The following is a 23,617-nucleotide window of genomic DNA, read 5'->3' on the forward strand; positions in this document are numbered from 1 at the left end:
ATATTAGCTGCACGATAAGGATAAGCACCACAAGCTTAAGAAGTTATGAAACAAATATGTTTTTGATTTGCCCTTGTAGTGATTTTCGCAAAATGTTTTTAATTTAATACTGTTATCAAAGCACAGGCACTTACGTAATAGGCGACATGTAAACTCTCACTTACATAAGCAATTCTTTAAGGTCACTGACACCCACTTGGTCTCCGCATCGGAGCTCCCACCAGGTCTCCATGTCGGAGCTCCTAGCTGGTCGCCATGTCGGAGCTCCTAGCTGGTCTCCGCGTCGGAACTCCTAGCTGCTCTCCACGTCGGAGCTCCCACCAGGTCTCCATGTCGGAGCTCCTAGCTGGTCTCCACGTCGGAGCTCCCACCAGGTCTCCATGTCGGAGCTCCTAGCTGGTCTCCATGTCGGAGCTCCTAGCTGGTCTCCACGTCGGAGCTCCCACCCGGTCTCCATGTCGGAGCTCCCACCTGGTCTCCACATCAGAGCTCCCACCAGGTCTCCATGTCGGAGCTCCTAGCTGGTCTCCACGTCGGAGCTCCTAGCTGGTCTCCATATCGGAGCTCCTAGCTGGTCTCCATGTCGGAGCTCCCACCTGGTCTCCACAACAGAGCTCCCACCAGGTCTCCATGTCGGAGCTCCTAGCTGGTCTCCACTTCGGAGCTCCTAGCTGGTCTCCACGTCGGAGTTCCCACCTGGTCTCCACATCAGAGCTCCCACCAGGTCTCCACGTCGGAGCTCCTAGCTGGTCTCCACGTCGGAGCTCCTAGCTGGTCTCCACATCAGAGCTCCCACCAGGTCTCCATGTCGGAGCTCCTAGCTGGTCTCCACGTCGGAGCTCCTAGCTGGTCTCCACGTCGGAGCTCCCACCTGGTCTCCACATCAGAGCTCCCACCAGGTCTCCACGTCGGAGCTCCTAGCTGGTCTCCACGTCGGAGCTCCTAGCTGGTCTCCACGGGGAGCTCCCGCCTGGTTTGTGCGTTAAATAGTAAATTTGTGTGTGCACAGCACTTCATTTTCCAACTTACATAACCTCTGACTTGCACAACGGTCCACGGGACGTAACACTGCCGTACGTCGGGGAGCATCTATACAGAGGTTAACTCATTAAATTATTGCACACTATGTTGTATAATGATAGGAATTGAAATAGTTCCTATATCAGTGATCTACTGTTAGCATCAAACAGTCTCAGGCTAGGTATTGCACAACCAGATCCAGTGTAAAGCCAGTAGGAAAGAACTGTAGTCTGAAGAAGGGTGTCGACCCAAAATGTCACCCATTCCTTCTCTCCAGAGATGCTGCCTGTCCCGCTGAGTTACTCCAGCATTTTGTGTCTACCCTCCAGTGTAAAGCTACCTCTCCTCTGAAATAAGCCAAATTTAGAAGAACAACATGTATGGCAGTAATGTTTCCACCCCTCTCCCTGCTTTATTAACTTTTCACCTTCTGAACGAGAGTTGTCAATTAGAAACTGAGTTGAGACTTCTAAAATTGGCCAAAATATTGGGGAAACTCTGCACAAACTCATGCACAATCCACAGTCTACCAGTTCTCCTACATAACTTATTCTAAGGTAACAAGACACGGCAAACATGTTGCTAGACATCTTTCGGTGATGGAATAATATTTATCAGGGGAGTGTGATTGCATTGCACACACTGCCACTATCGCCACCCCACCCACCCATCAACCCACTCACCACCCCACCCCCACTCCAGACTATTCCTTGACTTCATGCAGAAAGCCGTTTCCAACAACAGTCGTGTTTCAGGCCTCAGCTTGCAAGGGAATGTGAAATAGGCCTGATGTCAGTGTACCACAAAAGCCAATTTACAGTGTAGATACGCAACAGAGTAATTTCACGGAATAGAAAAACTTTCAAAAATGGGTCATGGAATTCATATTGAACGAAAATTTCCAACGAATCTCATGCTGGGTTTTTTTAAACAGTACATTCATTTTTTTCAATGTATAGATTTTCATTACTTTTTGTGATCTCAGCCACTAAAGCTAGTATTTATTGCCATCCTTAATTGCCCATGAGGCGAAGGTGGTCAACTATCTCCTCGAATCCCACAGCCTTTCTGTTGAAGATACACTATAATATCACAACCTGCTTTTCCAGGCACTGTTTATGTGACTGGTCCAATTAAGTTCCTCAAAGGTATCAACATTTCAGTGCACAGAAACCTTGTGAAATAATGATGCAGCAGCAGAAGAAAATGCAGTAAGATTATTATCTGTCTAAGAAAAAATCTGGGCCAGTGTGAAAGATTAGACTCCAGAGTATTTAGAGGAGCCCAAATCTCTGAGCTGACTGCCTCCATGGTTTGGAAAAAGTAGGTCATCATCTTTTCAAATGGGGAAGCTTTTTTTTCCTTTTATCTGATTTCATATAACTAGAGGTTATATTGTGAATTTGCCTTTGAATCAATGCTGATATGAAAGGAAACCAAATCAAATATATATTCTTTAAACTTTATTAAAGAATATCAAAGACACTCACCTCAGAAGCATTTAACATAAATAGAATAAATATTTTTAAGTCAAAATTTCTACTTTATGTTTCCTTGCCTATGAGGAAATGCTTTTGTTGAGATTATTTGCTTGTCATTTTAGTGATTCATTTACAGACCAGTTTAATGTAAAAGTGCATGGTTTTATATGAGAACTCCTATAAAAAGATAGAATTAGTTTTAAGAATCAAGGTTTAACTTTAAGAGATGGAAAACATCAATTATATGTTGCCAGAAAGTGGATCACTAACCATTTGTGCAGCAATTCTCACATTTGGAGCTCAAATAAAAACATTCCTCCAATTAACAGTGAATTTTAAATTTAAAAGTATTTTAAAATTTGAAAAATTATGTAAGATGTGCATTAATGCCATTATGTCACAACTAGCCTACAGAAGTAACTCATTAATAGTAAGGTGCTCTAGGAAATCCTGCAGTCAGAGATGAAGCTTTTATTTTAATAGCTTCAAGTCTCTCATAAACTTTGACTTGTTTAAAGAATTTATATTTTTTCATTTCTCACATTATTTCTCATATTATGCTTTACAACATGTAAGCAGGCCATTTTACCCACTATCTATCAAAGCATTTTCATCATTCTTATCCTACCCCCTTATTTCCTTGTGATCTATTTCATCTCACAGAGTCATAGTGATACAGTGTGGAAACAGCCCCTTTGGCCCAACTTGTCCACACTGGCCAACAATGTCCCAGCTACACTAGTCCCACCTGCCTGCGCTCAGTCCATATCCCTCCAAACCTATCCTATCCATGTACCTGCCCAACTGTTTCTTAAACGATGGGATAGTCCCAGCCTCAACTCTGGCAGCTTGTTCCATACACCCACCACCCTTTGTGTGAAAAAGTTACCCCTCGGATTCCTATTAAATCTTTTCCCCTTCACCTTGAGCCCATGTCCTCTGGTCGTTGATTCCCCTACTCTGGGCAAGAGACTCTGTGCATCTACCCGATCTATTCCTCTCATGATTTTGTATACCTCTAAGATCTCCCCTCATCTTATGAGTATAACCTTACAATGTAGACTGAAGTATAATTCATTCTCTAAGAATTACAATTCATGAACTTTGGTTTACACCTTTGTGCACATGGAGTTGAATATCCAGAAAATCTTGAATCACTACAAATGTGACACTTAACAACACTGACCGTAAACAAAACATTAAGGTATTTAATCACAATGCAAATTTTATAATCCAAGATCATGTTACTTTATCTACAATGAAATCTTTCACTTGCAAAATATTAAATTATTCTTATCATAGTGCTCATGATTGACTAATTAGATTTTAAGATTTAGTCAGAGAAATAATAGTAGAAAAATGCAGAAGTATTTGATTCTCCGCAACAAAACCCATATTTCCTGAACAGATCACATTGTGAGTCTACTATTCATCTCCCTGTGTAACCTCTCTCGGCCAAAAAAAAAGCAAATAGAATACTTAACTCTTAAGGCAAAGTTGCTCATCTTAAGAAAGGGATGTACTGAAAAGCTACAAATCAGAAGTTTTCCCGAGTGACATAAGACCAAGCTGGCACTTTGATCCTCTTGTTGTGCTTACTGTTTGCAGCAGAGGGCAGGCTGTGATTAACCGGGGCTTTGCATTACACGTATTATTGAAAGACTAGAAGAATGTTGGCGAAATAAGAGATATTTGTGGGAAACTATGTTAATATTGTGCGCCATTATGATTTCAATCATAAATGCACACAACTAAATAAATGCTCATTATTTTCTCCATCCCTTTTTTTAACTTTTGGCCCAGGTATTGGTATTGTCTTATTATTATCACATGTACAGAGGTAGAGTTTCTGTATTATCCAGTCAAATCACACAATTACAGATACTGCCTGATTTGCAGAATATTTCCCGTATTATCTGGTGTTTTGTTCCAACACACCAGTAATTCCTCATGTGAATCAGTATCAAATTTTGTTTAATAACCCGTTGATGAAGTGCCTTGGGGCCTTTTCCTGACATCATTGAAAGACAAGCTCTTGGTATAGCTTGTGAACATAAAACACAAGGGTTCTTTAGCACACGACAGTAAGACCATTCTCAGAATGACTATTTACTTTTAAAGGTCGTCAGATTTCTACATTTGCTCTCAATTTAATTTTTTGTGGTAATTTGGTATTTAACACATTTAACAAAATTGGACAACAATTTATTATGAAGTAACACTTGCTGCAGCACTTCGCTATTCCATTGGACAAACATCCATTGTTTGATGCTATTGCCATAGCATGACTACTAAAAAAGTTGAATGTTCAAATATTTGTTTCCAAGGTTGTGCATCCAGAAAATGACTCCAGAGGGAGATTACATACATTATTGTTAATGACAGATGCATCTGTGTTTGAAATTAGCTGGGACTTTGACCTATGCAGCAGTTTCATGAGCCAGTTTCTTCTTCTTTGTCAAGAAATCTTCCAACTCATCAATCCAACCCCCTAACCATTATGCAACTGCAACTGCAATTCCAGCCTACTCAGTTCCTGCTTAAAAAGATGCTGGAATAACTCAATGGGACAGGCAGCATCTCTGGAGAGAAGGAATGGGGTGATGTCTCAGGTTAAGACACTTCTTCAGACTTGAATCTGATTTGTGAGACATGACCTCCCATATACAAAACCATGCTGACTATCCGTAAATCATGACTGACCCATGATCACAAGGGATTGTGTAAGGAGTGAACATAAGACACAGGCTGGATCGAGACTGTTTCAGGGGGGAGTGGACGTGGACTACAGGAGACCCCAGTGGCTGTACCTATTGCAAATAGGTATACCCTCTTGGGAACTGTCGGGGCAGAAGACGTTTCCAGTCCGAGTGGCGGACCTGTTGGCAAGGATACTCAACAGGGGAGACCGAAGTCAGGAAGAGCCGTAGTGGTGGGTGATTCCATCGTCCGAGGGACGGACAGAAGATTCTGTGGCGGCAGGAGGGACTTGAGGATGGTCTGTTGCCTCCCTGGTGCCAGGGTTCAGCACATCACGGACCGGCTTCAGAAAATCCTAGTGAGGGAAAGCGATCAACCTGAAGTCGTTGTGCACGTGGGCACGAATGACGTCGGGCGGAAGAGGAAGGAGGTGCTACAGCGGGAGTTTAGACAGTTAGGAAAAAGACTGAGAAGTAGGACGTCGAAGGTGGTTATCTATGGACTGCTACCGGTACCTCGTTCTGGTGAGGCCAGGAACAGAGAGATAGAGGGTATGAATTTATGGCTGAGGAGCTGGTGCAGAGAGCAGGGATTTAGATTTCTGGACCACTGGGATCTCTTCTGGGCTAGGGGTGACTTGTACAAAAGGGACGGGTTACATCTTAACAGCAGGGGGACAAACATTCTGGCAGGCAGGTTTGCTAGTGTGACACCTGTGGCTTTAAACTAAGTAGTGGGGGGGAGGGGTTAACAAATTGTGAATATGAAGATGAGGTTAAAGGGAATACAGGAGATATTGCAGAAGACTCTCGGAAGAATGGGAACAGAAGTTCTAGAGGGGAAAAGAGATTAAGGGCAGGGCCATTTGTGACCGATGTGAGAGGGGAGGTGAATACAGAAGTTAAAGTGTTGTACTTAAATGCGCGTAGTATAAAAAATAAAGTGGATGAGCTTGAGGCTCAGTTAGTCATGGGCAAGTATGATGTTGTAGGGATCACTGAGACATGGCTACAAGAGGACCAGGGCTGGGAACTGAATATTCAGGGGTACACAACGTATAGAAAAGACAGACAGGTGGGCAGAGGGGGTGGGGTTGCTCTGCTGGTAAGGAATGATATTCATTCCCTTGCAAGGGGTGACATAGAATCAGGAGATGTTGAATCAGTATGGATAGAAATGAGGAATTGTAAGGGTAAAAAGTCCCTAATGGGAGTTATCTATAGGCCCCCAAACAGTAGCCTCGACATAGGGTGCAAGTTGAATCAGGAGATAAAATTGGCGTGTCACAAATGTAATGCTACGGTGGTTATGGGAGATTTCAACATGTAGGTAGACTGGGAAAATCAGGTTGGAAATGGACCCAAGGAAAGAGAGTTTGTAGAGTGCCTTCGAGATGGATTCTTAGAACAGCTTGTACTGGAGCCTACCAGGGAGAAGGCAATTCTGGATTTAGTGTTGTGTAATGATCCTGATCTGATAAGGGGACTAGAGGTAAAAGAGCCATTAGGAGGCAGTGATCACAACATGATAAGTTTTACTCTGCAAATGGAAAGGCAGAAGGGAAAATCGGAAGTGTCAGTATTACAGTATAGCAAAGGGGATTACAGAGGCATGAGGCAGGAGCTGGCCAAAATTGACTGGAAGGAGGCCCTAGCAGGGAAGACGGTAGAACAGCAATGGCAGGTATTCCTGGGAATAATGCAGAGGTTGCAGGATCAATTTATCCCAAAGAGGCGGAAAGACTCTAAGGGGAGTAAGAGACACCTGTGGCTGAAAAGGGAAGTCAAGGACAGCATAAAAATTAAGGAGAGGAAGTATAACATAGCAAAGAAGAGTGGGAAGACAGAGGATTGGGACTCTTTTAAAGAGCAACAAAAGTTAACTAAAAAGGCAATACGGGGAGAAAAGATGAGGTACGAGGGTAAACTAGCCAATAATATGAAGGAGGATAGCAAAAGATTTTTTAGGTACGTGAAGAGGAAAAAAATAGTCAAGGCAAATGTGGGTCTCTTGAAGACAGAAGCAGGGGAATTTATTATGGGGAACAAAGAAATGGCAGACGAGTTAAACCGTTACTTTGGATCTGTCTTTACTGAGGAAGATACACACAATCTCCCAAATGTTCTAGGGGCCGGAGAACCTAGGGTGATGGAGGAACTGAAGGAAATCCACATTAGGCAGGAAATGGTTTTGGGTAGACTGATGGGACTGAAGGCTGATAAATCCCCAGGGCCTGATGGTCTGCATTCCAGGGTACTTAAGGAGGTGGCTCTAGAAATAGTGGAAGCATTGGAGATTATTTTTCAATGTTCTATAGATTCAGGATCAGTTCCTGTGGATTGGAGGATAGCAAATGTTATCCCACTTTTTAAGAAAGGAGGGAGAGAGAAAACGGGTAATTATAGACCAGTTAGTCTGACATCAGTGGTGGGGAAGATGCTGGAGTCAATTATAAAAGACGAAATTGCTGAGCATTTGGATAGCAGTAACAGGATCATTCCGAGTCAGCATGGATTTACGAAGAGGAAATCATGCTTGACAAATCTACTGGAATTTTTTGAGGATGTAACTAGGAAAATTGACAGGGGAGAGTCAGTGGATGTGGTGTACCTCGACTTTCAGAAAGCCTTCAACAAGGTCCCACATAGGAGATTAGTGGGCAAAATTAGAGCACATGGTATTGGGGGTAGGGTGCTGACATGGATAGAAAATTGGTTGACAGACAGAAAGCAGAGTGGGGATAAATGGGTCCCTTTCGGAATGGCAGGCAGTGACCAGTGGGGTACCGCAAGGTTCGGTGCTGGGACCCCAGCTATTTACGATATACATTAATGACTTAGATGAAGGGATTAAAAGTACCATTAGCAAATTTGCAGATGATACTAAGCTGGGGGGTAGTGTGAATTGTGAGGAAGATGCAATAAGGCTGCAGGGTGACTTGGACAGGTTGTGTGAGTGGGCGGATACATGGCAGATGCAGTTTAATGTAGATAAGTGTGAGGTTATTCACTTTGGAAGTAAGAATAGAAAGGCAGATTATTATCTGAATGGTGTCAAGTTAGGAAGAGGGGATGTTTAACGAGATCTGGGTGTCCTAGGAGCAAAGAGGTCCTTCTACAGTTGTACCGGGCCCTGGTGAGACCGCACCTGGAGTACTGCGTGCAGTTTTGGTCTCCAAATTTGAGGACGGATATTCTTGCTATTGAGGGCGTGCAGCGTAGGTTCACTAGGTTAATTCCCGGAATGGCGGGACTGTCGTATTTTGAAAGGCTGGAGCAGTTAGGCTTGTATACACTGGAATTTAGAAGGATGAGGGGGGATCTTATTGAAACATATAAGATAATTAGGGGATTGGACACATTAGAGGCAGGAAACATGTTCCCAATGTTGGGGGAGTCCAGAACAAGGGGCCACAGTTTAAGAATAAGAGGTAGGCCATTTAGAACGGAGATGAGGAAGAACTTTTTCAGTCAGAGAGTGGTGAAGGTGTGGAATTCTCTGCCTCAGAAGGCAGTGGAGGCCAGTTCGTTGGATGCTTTCAAGAGAGAGCTGGATAGAGCTCTTAAGGATAGCGGAGTGAGGGGGTATGGGGAGAAGGCAGGAACGGGGTACTGATTGAGAGTGATCAGCCATGATCGCATTTAATGGAGGTGCTGGCTCGAAGGGCTGAATGGCCTACTCCTGCACCTATTGTCTATTGTCTATTGAATTCAGCCCATTATTAGTGAATCCCAAATTGGATCACAGGGTAATATTTTCATTTATCATTCAACTAACCAAGGCAGGTAACAAAAAAGGACAATTCTCGGGAGAGGAAATTCCATCAATAAAAAAGACTGGCAAGCACTTGCAGCACAAGAGGAACCATCAGTGGGATAACACTGACCCTTGCTTGTTCTTGCCTTACTGCTTCAGAGTCCTCTACAGCACAACACATCTCCAATTATGAGTTGGAATGACCTGGAGAGGAATTGAAGGTGGTGGCATTGCCAGCAACCATTTGTTTGGGAATTGCTGTGTTTCACAGATTGCATCATCTGGATGTGCCAGTGATGGAAGGAGCGAATGTGCAGTATGGACAGGTGGTGCAGCGGTAGAGTTGCTGCCTTACAGTGCCAGAGACCCGGGTTCGATCCTGACTAGGGGTGCTGTCTGTACAGAATTTGTACGATCTCCCCGTGACCTGCGTGGCTTTTCTCCAGGTACTTCGGTTTTCTCCCACACTCCAAAGACGAACAGGTTTGTAGGCTAATTGGCTTGGTATAAATGTAAAATTGTCCCAAGTGTGTGTAGGATAGTGTTAGTGTGTGGGGATCGCTGGTCGGTGCGGACTCGGTGGGCCGAAGAGCCTGTTTCCTCACTGTATCATTAAAACTAAAACAGGACTGTGCTAACATGTCAAGTGCCTCATTCATTCTTCATTCTCCTGACTATTTTCCCCTCTCAACCAGCACTTTCCCCCTTCCTCTCACCAGACTTTGCCCTGAACGGCCACAGGCATCCCTAGGCGGGGCACAGATTTGCCCCTGAAGCCCCACAGAGCCCATGCCAGAAGCAGCAGCTGGCAGACTGGCTGGCGACAGCATCGTTCAGCAAGTTGTTGAGTTCTGCAGGCATCCTGCCTGTCAGTCAGCATTACAATCATGACTCTGAAAAATATCAATAATAATATATTCCTTTATTCATCCCACATCGGGGAAATTTACAGTGTTACAGCAGCAAAGTGGATAGGAAGAGATAATTCATTATAAATAAAAGTAAAGACAAGGATAAATTGTCATCGGTTTACCGTGTATTCCTTAACTGTTACTGTTGACTGGTCTGCTGGGAGCAGTGCTGGTTGTGCAGTCTCACAGCAGCGGGAAGGAAGCACCTCCTATATCTCTCCTTCAAGCACTTGGGGTGAAGGGGTCTGACACTGAAGGAGCTACTCAGTGCAGTGACAGTGTCCAGCATGGGTTGGGAGTCGTTGTCCAGCAGCAATGTTAACTTTGCCATCATTCTCCTCTCTCCCACCGCCTGCACTGAGTCGAGGGGGCAACCCAGGACAGAGCTGGCCTTCCTGACCAGCTTGTTAGGTCTCTTCCCCTCCGCCGCTGAGATGCTGCTGCTCCAGCAGACCACTCCATAGAAAATGGCTGATGCAACCACCATGTTGTAGAAGGTCCTTAGGAGTGCCCCCTGCACTCCAAAGGACCTGAGTCTCCTCAGCAGATAAAGTCTGCTCTGGCCCTTTCTGTATAGCGCATTGGTGTTTTCGATCCAGTCCAATTTATTATTGAGGTAAACACCCAGGTACTTATAAGAGTCCACTGTCCCGATGTCCATTCCCTGGATGTTCACCGGTGTCGGGGGACCTGGCAGCGCCTGCGGAAATCTACCACCATCTCCCTGGTTTTCCCCGCGTTGATCCAGAGGCGGTTCTGCTGGCATCAGTCCACAAACTCCTTGATCAGTTCTCTGGTGTTCCTTCGTTACCAAGGATGTAACCCATCCAAACCAAGTAACATTGCTATTTTGAGAGCAGCCACCCTATTAATATCATCCTCTTTATTTTTATCCTTTCTAATATTCTAATCCTTCCTACTCCTCCCTACTGCAGCATTTGCAGACTACTCCACTCCCTCTTTGCTGATAATTTCATATAATTAGCACAATTTGGAGCACACGTCTGAAGCTGGCATTTATACTGCCAGCTGTACTGAAGACTTATGAATATATAGTCTGCAGAAGGGTCCTGACCCAAAGCATCATCTGTCCATTTCCCTTCCAGAAGCTGCTTGAACCATTGAGTTACTCCAGCGCTTTGATTTACACTCAATATATTGAATACTGTAGGATCAGAGCAAAAGTCTATTAAATACATTTGCGATGTTAGGTTTGGTACTTAGTCAATTCACATACATTAATAATCTTTCCGGCAACTATTACATCCTTGAAACATGTTTGCAGCACAGGTCCTGCCCACTTGACGAACACACACACAAACGAGCATCTGGGAGACTGGCGGATGGATTTGCCAGCTGCTGGGTGTTGCAGGCATCTTCTGCCATGTGGGAATTCGTTTCAGGACCAAAACTGAATTTAGACTTTTAGACTTTAGAGATGCAGTGTGGAGGCAGGCCCTTTGGCCCACCGAGTCTGCGCCAACCAGTGATCACCCTGAACATTAGCACTATCCTACACGCTAGGGACAATTTACAATCTTACCGACAAACCTACAAACCTGTACGTCTTTGGGATGTGGGAGGAAACCTACAGTTAACCTACAAACCTGTACGTCTTTGGGATGTGGGAGGAAACTGGAACACCTGGCGAAAACCCAAGCGGTCAAAGGGTGAATGTACAAACTCCGTACAGGCAGCACCCGTAATCAAGTTCAAACTCGGGTACGTAGCGCTATAAGGCAGCAACTCTACCGCCATGCCACTCTGTCACCCTAGTTGTTAAATGCCCTTGTCAAACTATTCTGTATGTTGCCCAGTGTTTCTTATTAATAACATGTCTGCAGAAACTTTGTCCGTTTCCAACCACAGATGCGGCCTGACCTACACAATTCCTCCAGCTGTATATTAATATTTGCCGGGTGGCCACCATTTCAACATGTGACCAGTGCAGGTCATGAACGGTTCTCAGGAACGCAACCCTGCCCCAACCTGGGGCGGGCCTGCAAAGTGTGATGGACGCATGCCATTGTATGCTCCGACACCACCATGCATGCAGCGCCAGTCATGAGAATTAATTTACTTAATTTTGACCTCAGAATTAAGATAACCCAGGGATTAAAGAAACAGACTAGACTTTGTTTCATCATTTACTCTTTCTCAAAGAGTTGAAAGGGGTTCAAAGGGTATTTTATTGTCACGTGTACCCATGAAACGCGATTTATCATACAGTCATACTAAAAAAAGCAACAAGACGCAAAACTACATAAACGTTAACATAAATATCCACCACCAGATCTACCAACATATGATTTTACAAGTTCAGGATTTTGTTGTCCAAATTTCAGAATTTTACATCAAAATTCATAATATGGCGCGTAATGCAACTTTTCAGCAAAAAGAAGTATGCGCGCCAAATGCGCGTACGCATTGCGCTACATTCACGTGTGAAAAATGACTATTATTTCCAACAGTCTGTAGTTCCTGGACTACATGTACAATGTCAGGCCTATCATGAGTTTATTCTACTATTATAGAAAGGTTATTGAACAGAAATACTTTTTACAACAAAGAAAAAATTGTTTTGCTTTGATTTTTCTATTTTGCTTTTTCCGCACACATCCCAATTCTCTTGGTATTGAATAAAAGAACAATGGTCATAAAATGTATGACTAAGTTATGAAGAAAGAGTTTCATTTAAAAAACTGCACATTCCTAATTTAATTGAAGACATGCTTGCTCCAGTGGTCTTCAACAGCAAATCACAACAGTCCATGTGTCCCCCAACCCTACACCCCCCACCCTCCTCTCCCCCCCCACATCCCCCCACCCCCCCTACTGCCCCCACCCCTCCCCCCTACTTCCCCCACCCCTCCCCCCCACTTTCCCCACCCCTCCCCTCCACCCCTTTCCCCCCAAATCCACCCCCACCCCACCTCCCCACTCCCCCCACCTCCCACTCCCCTACTTCCCCACCCATCCCCTCCACCCCTTTCCCCCAAATCCACTCCCCCACCCCCAATCTCCCCCTCCCTTCCTCCCCCCCGACCCCCACTCCCTCCTCCCACTCCACTGCCCCCCTCCCCCGCACCCCAACCCCCCCCCCATCTCTCAACATCAACGGGCCTCAAGTTCCGCAGCGAGGCCGGGCCAGCGGTGAGGCGAGCGGCGAGAGGCGAGGCCGGGCGAATGTCGAGGCGAGTACAGCGGCGAGGCCGGGCCAGCGGTGAGGCGAGTACAGCGGTGAGGCGAGTACAGCGGCGGGGCGCGTACAGCGGCGGGGCGCGTGCAGCGGCGGGGCGCGTGCAGCGGCGGGGCGAGGACAGCGGCGGGGCGAGGACAGCGGCGGGGCGAGGACAGCGGCGGAGCGAGGCCAGCGGCGGGGCGAGGACAGCGGCGAGGCTTGTGTTTTGCGGAAAAATGTGAGGCGAAATCAGAATGGCGGAAATGAAATAAGAAAGCAGAAACTTTCCGCCAAATTTGGAAGGGTTGGGAGGTCTGCACCACAGCGGATTCCCCACTGTGCAGTAAAGTCTAATCCTTCACTCTTTATTCTCCCGCGGTCGGGGCAGTCGAACCATCCACAGTTGGGGCGATCAAAGCCCCCACGTCAGGGCGGTCGAAGCTCCCGCGATCAGGGAGGTCAAAGCTCCTGCGGCCTGAAGCTCCCGAAATCAGTCCCTAACCAAGGTCCATGATGTTAAAGTCTGCAGGCTCCCACGGTTGGAGCTCCAAGGTCGATCCCCGACAGGGATCGCCAGCTCCACGATGTTAAGTCCTGCAGGCTCCCGGGGTTGAAGCTCCCAAAGTCGATCCCCAGCAAGAGGCCGCCAGCTGCAGTGCGGACGGAGATACGATATGGGAAGAAAAAAAACGCATCTCCGTCGAGGTAAGAGATTTTAAAAGTTTCCCCCAGCCCCACCTCCCCCCCACCCCCCACTTAAAACTAGCTTAAGAGCACTAAAACATACATTTAACACATACTAAAAAACAACAAAGAAGAAAAGGACGAGGGAACTGTTGGCGAGGCAGCCACTGCATATCTGTCTCACAAAACGTGACCACCAGGTGGCTCCGACGATGGCAGCCTCGCCAACGGTCTATCTCATCTTTTTCCTTCTTTGTTGTTTTTAGTTTGTTGTAAAATGTATGTTTTAGTATACTTTTAGTTTTGTATTATGTGGTGGGGGGGGAGGTGGAAACCTTTTTAATGTCTCTCCTCGACGGAGATGCAACTTTTTTCAGTGTGGCATTTCCGTCCGTACTGCGGCCTAACATCGTGGAGCTGGCGGGCTCTTGCTGGGGACTGACTTTGGGAGCACCAAGCCACAGGAACTTCGACCGCCCCGACGCGGGAGCATCGATCGCTGGCTGCGGGAGCTTTGATCGCCCCAACTGCGGATGATTCGACTCCCCCGACTGCGGGAGTAAAAGGAGGAAAGAAGGTACGACTTTCTTGCCTTCCATCACAGTGGGGAATGTGGAGGAACAGCTGTGGTGGATGTTGAAGTCAAATTTTATGGAGTTGTGTGGCTTGTTGCTTTTTTGATATGACTACGACAAATCAAATTCCTCAAAAGTTGCAAAGCATACTTGGCTAATAAATTATGATTGTGATTATGAAAACCTTTAATTTCTTTAGGATTTCTCATGTGTGTGTGCCCGCATGTGACAAGTGATGTTCCGCAAGGATCGATGTTGGGTCCACTATTGTTCGCTATTTATATTAACAATTTAGATGTGAATGTAGGCGGCACAGTTATAAGTTTGCGGATGATACTGACATTGCTGGTGCAGTGGACAGTGAAGAAGGTTATCTATGATTGTGATGGGATCTTGATCTTCTGGGCCAATGGGCCGAGGAAAAGCACATGCAGTTTAATGCAGATAAAAGCAATTGTTGCATTTTGGTAGGAAAAACTAGGGCAGGACTTACACAGTAAATGGTAGAACTGAGAGACCTAGGGGGGTAGGTATTCTTTCATGAGGGTGGCGCCACAGGTGTTCAGGGTGATGAAGAAGGTGTTTGGCACGCTTGTCTTTATCGATCAGGGTATTGAGTACAAGAGTTGGGAGTTTGTGTTAAGGCTGAACAAGACTTTGGTAATGCCACATTTGGAATGAAGCGGACAGTTCTGGTCTCTGGCCTTTGGGAAGGATGTCATTAAACTGGAAAGAATGCTAAAAAGATTTCTGTGTATGTTACTGGATCCGGAGGGCTTGAGCGAATGGAAAGGTTGGATTGGCTAGGTCTTTTCTCCCTGGCGGTCAGTTCGAGCATACGAGGTACTGACATACAAAATTGTAAGAGGCTTAGATAAGATGAATAGCTGCAGTATTTTCCCCAGGGTAGGTGAGTTAAAATTAGAGGGCATAGATTTAAGGTAAGAGGGAAAGATTCAAAGGGGACCTGTGAGGCAACTTTTTCCACACAGACTGTGGTGCGTACATGGCACCGGCTACAAGACTAAGTGGTAGAGGCGGGTATAATTATTACATTTAAAAGACTCTTAGACAGGTTTGTGGATGGGAAAAGTTTGGAAGGATAAGGGCCAAACACAGGCAAGTGGGATGAGTTCAATTCAGCCAGTTGGTCAGCATGGACAGGTTGGGCTGAACTACCTGTTTCCATTCTGTTTGGCTCTATAACTTATAGAGTAAGTAACTATTAACCATGGACTAATTGAGTCACCCAGACGGTGCAAGCAAGCACTTTGAATAAATCAAATACAAGGAAGATATGAGAAAGTAGAACAAATCACATCAAGACAATATCTTTTTCTGAGTTCTCCTTGATTCTCATTACTGTGAGTTGGACAAAGGGCCTATTTTCATGCTGTATCACTTTATGACTTTATGAATAACAAGGAACACTTTTGACAGGAGGGTTTTAATTGGAATTTATATCCTGAATGTAACAGTTTAATTTTGCATATTGATGCGATACTTTATTTCAACAATATAGGGTCTATTAATGTCATGTATTATTTTCTTCACAAAAATAAAAGGAAGCATCATAAAGGATTTTTCCTTTCCCTGCTAGAGCTAAATTTAACATTCTAATGGAATTATCACAACGTAACACAAGGACTTTTACTGCTCTCTGTGGATCCCACTTTTTAAGTAAGTGGTATTTAGATTGTTTCCTTTAATCAGCTGGTGCTGTATCAGCAGGGAACACACATGGTTTTTCTTCCTTGTTTAATTGTGTGCCTAACATGGAAAAGCAACAAAGTCTGGAAAACAAAAAGAAATCTTCTAAAGTCAAGACTGCCGAGCTCGTAAAATGAAACCAAGTCGTTAACTGAAATTCCGATTCCAGCAAAAATTTCGAGAACAAAAGATTCTGCGCTCATGCAAAAAAAATCTGAGTTACATATTTCCTTACTTTGTGCTATAAATTTCAAAAAGGTTTTGTGCTCTGTGCAATGGCAGCACCTCTTGGGGTTGGTCCACTGATCTGGCCAGGTTTTTGAGCCAGTCTTTCTGAAGCTGCTTAAGGGCTGCTATAAAGAGCACAATGCTTAGTGCAAGATAAAGTCCAAGGGTCTCCAATGAGGTAGATAGGAGCTCAGGACTGCTCTCTAGTTGTTGAGAGGATACTGCAGTTGCCTGATGACTAACAGCTGGGAAGAAACTGTCCCTGAATCTGGAGGTGTTTTCACACTTCTGTACCTCTTGCCTGATGGGAGAGGGGAGAAGAGGGAGTGACCATGGTGAGACTCGTCCTTGATTATGGTGATGGCCTTGCCAAGGCAGCGTGGTGTAAATGGAGTTATAGAAACATAGGTGCAGGAGTAGGCCATTCGGCCCTTCGAGCCAACACCGCCATTCAATATGATCATGGCTCATCTTCCAAAATCCATACCCCATTCCGGCTTTTTCCCCATATCCCCTGATTCTCTTAGCCCCAAGAACTAAATCTAACTCTAAGTCAATGGAAGGGAGGTGATGCACATTGAAAATTTAACATGCTTTTTTAGGTACCAAGTTATTTGTAGCAGTAATACACTAATAGAAACACTTTACCTTTGTATATATAATACTGCAAATTGAAGATGTGGGAGCCTTCAGAGAAAAGGTGATCAATGAAAAGATACAGTAAATCCAGGTAAGTACTTTTTTTTTTCTTTTAGCCTTGTACAGAGGTAGAAGGAAGCTAGTGGAGAACTATGTTCCTTTTGTTAAATGTGGGGAGGCCAGAGAAAAGTTAAATGTTCCTGACAACGACTGTTTCATGGAGGTGGGTTCCTTTACAGCCTCTCTCGGGCAGCGTAAATAAGCCGAAGCAACAACTGGGCACACTGAGGAGCACACAGGAGGCAGAAAGTGTTGTAGACAGGAGTTTATTGGAGATGGATACACCACAGGCTCAGCCAGATAGATGGGTGACCTCCAGGACAGGCAGGAAGGTGGTGTATGAGTCGCCTGTGAATATACCCCTTTCTAACAGGTATCCACTCTGTATACTGTTAAGTGAGGTGGCCTCTCAGGACAAGTCATTCTGAAAGGGGAGAGTGAACAGGAAGATGCCATGATCCATATAAACAACACAGCAGGAAGAGAGATGAGGTCATGCAAAGTGAATAGAGAGAGTTAGGCAGAAGGTTAAAGGGTGAGACCTCCAGGATTACTGCCTGTGCCATTTGTCAGTTAGCCAGAATAGGATAACAGGACAAATTAACATATGACTGAAGAGCTGGTGTAACCCAGAGGGCTTCAGCTATGTGAACCATTGGAATCTCTTCTACGCCAGATGTGATCAGTGCTCCAGAAGAGAACCCAATGGTCCATGTGGCTTTAGTTAATCTGAACTGGAGGGAAATTCACAATGTTTGCAGGGAAGTTTGTTACTGCTACTCAGGAGGGTTTAGAATGGCAATGGAGTGTGACCCCAAACCCACAGTGTATCAGATAAGGACGATTGAAGCAAATAGTGAGGTTAAAGCAAGCAAGTCCAATAGGCAGGGCAGGAAAGGGGGAATGGGTGGGCAGATAGGCTGAACTGCATTTCAAGAAGCCTCACAGGTACGGTAGGTGAACTCTGGGCATGGATTGGTCCTTGGAATAGTGCCATTATAGCCAATATGGAAACATGGTTGAGTTGAGGGAACGTCTGGACTGGCAGCTTAATGTTCCAGGATGTCATTGCTTCTGGCATGATGGAGGTGAAGGCAAGAGAGGAGGGCAAATTGCAATATTGATTAGAGAGAACATAACAGAAGTACTTAGAGAGAATATCCCAGGGTGAATGCAAGACCATACAGGAACGTGGAAAGAAAAGATGAATGATCACTTTGATAAGACTATGGGCCACGCAACAGCAGAAATTAGAGGTGTACAAATAGAGTGAGATCACTGAAGGGTAGAGGGATAATAGCATTATAAGAGTAGATGATTTTTAACTTCCCTCGTAGTAACTGGAATTGCCTTAGTGCTAAGGAATTAGATGGGGCAGAATTTGTTAAATATATCTTCAGAAAAGTTTTCTACAGCAATGTCTTAACTAAAGAAGGAACTACACTTGACATCCTAGCAGGAAATGAAGCTGGCAAATGTTTGATGAGTCAGTGGGGGAGGAGGTGATCATTCCACTACCTGTACCATCTGGCCAGCCATGGAGGAATGTGGAATTAACACAGGCAAATGGACTTAGTAACGGTAGGCATGTTGGTCAGGTACAGATACGGTGGGCCAAGGGGCCTATTTCTATGCTGTATATGCTGTATATGACGATGTTTCTTCTAATAACTGAAGCTGCTCTGAGTCTGAAGGGACCCGACCTGAAACGTCACTCATCCTTTTTCTCCAGAGATGCTGCCTGAGCCGCTGAATTTGTGTTCATCTTTGGTATAAACCAGCATCTGCAGTTCTTTGTATCTACTGATCATTTCCTTGCCTTGTGGCAACTCTACATCAAGGCTGTACTTGTTCTAAGCTATTAAATTACTCAATTTTGATTAAGAATTATCGGACAGAAAAACAAAACAAAATTGAAAAACTAGTTCACTTCCAATCAAATTGGTGGTTGCATGATTTAACAATAATTAAGTTATGATCATTATAAAGTCTAAGTTATGATAATATGTATTGATTAGCTTTCAACAAATCGTGACATAATGCAAAGCTGTGTTGATATTTTACTGCATCTTCATTTTGTAAACATCAACATATGAAGTAGGAATAGTCTCATGAGCATGCTCTGACCTTTAGTACTTCATGAAATACTTAAGGAGATTCCCTTTGTACCAATGATTCTGGTGAAATGGATAAAAGAGGCAAGAAACGGGATAACAATAATTAATCGTGGAATGTGCTTTGTACCAGGATTCAATACCATGTACTACGTTTGTGTAAAACATGATAATCCGTAAAAGTGGAATACTTACTTTTATAAAATGAATGGATGCAGCCCAGTCCATCACACAGACTTCCCTCCATTGACTCTATCTACACTCCACGCTGCCTTGGAAAAGCAATCATCTTAAGCAAAGACTAGTCTTACCATGATCATTCGCTCCCATGGACATAATGTACAAAAGCTTGAAAACGCACACCACCAGACTCAGGAACAGTTTCTATCCCTCTGTTATCAGACTCCTGAATGGTTCATCCAGAAGCGAGGGTACTATCAAAGCAAACAACTCGCTGAAACAAAGAACTGCAGATGCTGGTTTACACCAAAGGTAGCTGGGTTATGCCAAAGAAAGGGTCTGAAGAAGGGTTCCGACCCAAAACATCACCCATCCCTCTTTTCTCCAGAGATGTTGCCTGGCCTGCTGAGTTACTCCAGCACTTTGTGTCTATCTTTGATCAGAGTTAGTTTATGCTTTCATCCTAAGAACAAAGGAAAATACTAGTGTGCTATAGAATGATGGTGCACCATAGGGCATCTGTTCTACCTCATTGTGGGCATTGGACTTTGTCTATGGAACTGTTGTACTACAATGCTGAGAACTATATTCTGCATTCTGCATCTTCCCCTTTGCTCTACCTATTGTAGTTCAGTTTGACCTTATTGTATGATTATATGATGTATCTGATCTGTTTGGATAGCATGCAAAGCTTTTCATGGTAAACGTGACAATAATAAGCCTAAACATGTGAAATTACTGCTGGCCATGATAATGCATGAACACCTTTTGCTTTTTTTGTGCCAGGTCTGCACTCAATGTCTTCCTGGAGCATCTGGCTGTTTTTATTAAGTGGTCCACCAGCTGAACTGAAGAACAATTCAGGGAAATGTCACAGAGTGTTTGTGATGTAACCTCTGATGTATAGTTATTCCAATGATTACAACTCCTCCTCTAGTGAATTCCACATTCACTGATATTATCCATTATTTCCAGCAGATGTTCTAGTTTTGTGTTTCCTTCGGTAAAGATAGACAAAGTATTTGTTTAATTTCCTTGCAATTTCTTTATTCCTTCCCTAATTTCTCTTGTCTATCTGTCTGTAGGGGATTACATTAACTTTAGTTTGTACATCTTTATAGAAGCTTTCACTGTGTAGTTTTCTCACTACATTACTCTTTTATTCTATGTAGGAGAAAAACTGCAGATGCTGGTTTAAATTGAAGGTAGACACAAAATGCCGGAGTAGCTCAGCGGGACAGGCAGTATCTCGGGAGAGAAGGAATGTGTGAGGTTTCGGGTCGAGACCTTTCAGTCTGAAGAAGGGTCTCAACCCGAAACGTCACGCATTCCTTCTCTCCTGAGATGCTGCCTGACCCACTGAGTTACTCCAGCATTTTGTGTCTATCTTGTGTCTACTCTTTTATTCTACTTCCCTTTACTCTTCACTGCCTTTGCCTTTGTTTTCAGAAATATGAAGACTTCCCAGTGCTCCTGTCTAAATGAACAGGAAAGGTTTACAGGGATATGGGTCAAACACTGACAAATGGGTCTAGCGTGGTGGACATCTTTGTTGGCATGGATGAGTTGGGCCGAAATGCTTCTTTCTGTGCTGCCTGGCCCCATGACTCAGTATGAGTGTCAAAACTATCATAGCTTTTTAATCCCACAATTAAAGTGTCGACCAATCTTCTGGGGAATCTGGAGTCAGTTCTTGCATGTCTCACAGTTCAAGAAACGGAAGTGAATGGAGCTTGCCTGTGTGTGTGTATGTGTTTAAATATAGAAGAGAGAACTGCAGCTTCCCATGCCATTATTGGCAACTATCAAGAGGTTACCATCTTAGACACAAGAGTGCAGGGTGAGCTGAGGGTAACACCTGCCTAACTTATTCATTGGACACAGCATGAATGTAGGGTGTTGTAAGATGGTGGAGATGGGACCAGACCAATAACCCATAGTCCACACTTAAATACTTCCCTGTTGACTGCCCAACAGTGAACCAGCACCAGAAAGAAACGCCCATCAGATTGCTGGCTAATCACAAAGCTTAACATGTCTACTATTATTCTTCAGGGATATCAATTTCCCATTGAAATCCAGTGTTGGGCAATTAACCAGACAACCATGCAGATATCGGTGTCAAAGAGGAAGGAAAACTGGAGGAGAGTAAATTTTGAAACAAAGAACTGCAGATGCTGGTTTATACCGAAGGTAACTGAGTTATGCCAAATAAATGGTCTGAAGAAGGGTTCCGACCCGAAACATCACCCATCCCTGTTGCCTGACCTGCTGAGTTTATCCAGCACTTTGTGTCTATCTTTGATAAGAGTTAGTTTATGTTTTCATCCTAAGAACAAAGGAAAATATTAGTGTGCCATAGAATGACGGTGCACCATAGGGAATCTGCTTAAGGCCATGCAGTAACAACCGTATAACATTCAGCAGAGTGGAAGCAACTAAAGAGTGAAGCTCTAAGATAAATGAGTTAAAGTAGGGTACAGTACAGATTTACAACAATCAGCTCTATGGTCACTTTTGTAACAACTACTGTTTCACTGCTCAGTGGGCTTCACGTTGTGATCTGGAACACTTTATGTTAAAGATTGTTATAAAACAATGTATTACATTCCTTTGATAATCTCAAACATTTACAATTTTATATGCCATGCTGTTTGAATAAATACTTCTATCATTTTTTAAGTCGATAGCAAGATGTAGTCATTTTGGAGTCATGCCAACCCTTTCCAGCTGAAAATATATTTTAAAAATTTTATTTTACAATCTTGTTTTAGGTAAAGGTGCTGGAAATCTGTAATAGAAGCAGAAAATATTGGAAGTATTCATTAGATCAGGCAGCATCTGTGGAATGAGAAACCAATTTAATGTGTCATATCAATGACCTTACTAAGAAAAGTCAGAAACCAACCATAAGGAGGAGAGGCAGAGAGAATGAGAGGAATGTTTATGATATGGTGGATTCCTACAGAGACTGATTGGCATAGGTGTTGGCAATGCCAGCTGAGGGAGGGCTGATGGTGTGTTAACCGTGGAGGACCTGTGTGCAGGAGTTGTAAATAAAATGGAAACAATAAAGGCAAAATGAGGAGTAAAACCCTGGAACTTGGAGAGCTGTCAAAGCTCTCTGGTTAAACATATTCATAAGCTGTCTAGTTTGTGGCTGTTATGTTGCAATAAATTTTGAGTTATTAATAATATGGAGTCCAGCGATTTAGACATTGGGATGAAAATTGGAGCCTTACAATGAAAGGCATCTACTTCTTGCTCAATCCGCTGTCAACCCCTGTAATTAATTGCATACACACTGGTGACTTAGTGCTGCCAGAACTGATACAATTATCATGGTCTGTGTTGGATTTAACCTCCTATTTGGTCCAGTGTCAGATTCAGAACTTTAATAATGCTGGTGACATTGTGCCAAGGTTAAAACTCTAAAACTGGCCCAGAAAAGAGCCAATTGTGCAGCACCCAAGCAGAAGCAACTTTTTACAGACAAGCCATTTCCCCACTGTGGGCAATATCACAGCCAGATTACAATGGCTCTGTGTCCTTGAGAACACTCCCTCAATCGGTTTTGGTAACTGGCACAGGCCAATGCAAAAATTAACACCCACGTGTAAATGATTTATATTTGGAATATAATGCAACACCTTGCATCCCTGCAGGCACTTTCAGCATTCGTTTTGTATAAAATCTACAAAAAAATCTGACAGATACCCCAGCCAACCCATCTGTCTGCGTTACTTGTTCTAATAAAAAAATAACTAGAAATGCTTTTCAAGTCACACACCCTGTCACTGTAGGTTGTGGAGAATTCATTATACAGTCTGATTAGTTGGAGATGTCAGAGATAACTTCAATTCTGTTTTCACAGAATGTGGCTTTATTTCACAGGACAAAGTGGAATTGTACGGTCACAGAGGAGGGAGGCTTGTTATTGAACAAGGGAGGATAATTTTGTGTGCTGAATGACACTGAAATGCAGTCTGCAGCTGCCTGAAAACTAGGCTCCAAGGAGGAATGTATGTACAGTACTGTAAAATAAAATATGGCTTCATTATGCTATGAGTCTTCCATAGAGATTTGCCTTTGAGATTTTTAGGACGATAGCACTCTGACAGCAGGACACCTGCAAAAACCCAAAGAGAAAATAAAATTTCAGCAAAAAACAAATGCCTTTAATAGGTCTAACTTTTTAAAACACTCATTTATATGCAATACCCGATACCCCAGTTACGATAAGTAGTGCAGAATGACATTATGTGAACTGCATTTTTTCTAATGTTACTCGGGGGATATGAAGTGCCAAACAGAAACAATCAGAAACATTCAAAGAGCAGACAGCTCTTTGGAGAGAATAGAAAGAGAATGACTGTTA

At 43.9% G+C, this 23,617-nt stretch overlaps 1 protein-coding gene across 10 annotated transcripts in view; it reads right to left on the bottom strand.

The window, feature by feature from the left end:
• LOC144593565 (LIM and calponin homology domains-containing protein 1-like) overlaps positions 1-23,617 on the bottom strand; it is a 304,848-nt gene that overhangs the window by 179,618 nt on the left and 101,613 nt on the right. The gene's annotated exons all lie outside the window — the stretch shown is intronic.

Source organism: Rhinoraja longicauda, chromosome 1, assembly GCF_053455715.1.
Source record: "Rhinoraja longicauda isolate Sanriku21f chromosome 1, sRhiLon1.1, whole genome shotgun sequence".
NCBI lineage: Eukaryota > Metazoa > Chordata > Chondrichthyes > Rajiformes > Arhynchobatidae > Rhinoraja > Rhinoraja longicauda.